The sequence below is a fragment of the Sinocyclocheilus anshuiensis genome, unplaced genomic scaffold, assembly GCF_001515605.1.
Source record: "Sinocyclocheilus anshuiensis isolate Anshui unplaced genomic scaffold, SAMN03320099.WGS_v1.1 scaffold373, whole genome shotgun sequence".
NCBI classification, from domain to species: Eukaryota; Metazoa; Chordata; class Actinopteri; order Cypriniformes; family Cyprinidae; genus Sinocyclocheilus; species Sinocyclocheilus anshuiensis.
Genome location: NW_015537962.1, coordinates 1,134,982 through 1,135,218, shown reverse-complemented (window position 1 = coordinate 1,135,218; position 237 = coordinate 1,134,982).

The following is a 237-nucleotide window of genomic DNA, read 5'->3' as shown; positions in this document are numbered from 1 at the left end:
CCCAACTCAATCCGAGCAGCTGAGTCCTTAGCCATCTTCAAGAAACGACTAAAAACACATCTGTTCCGTCTTTATTTAACCCTCTAACTCTTGCACTTTATTTTTTGAAAATTATTCTATTTTCATTCTACTTGATCTATTTATCATCTTTTTTATTTAAAATAATTAACACTAGCTTTCTATTTTTTCTATTCTACTTGTTTTTCTTTGTGTTTGTGTTTATGTGTGAATATATAC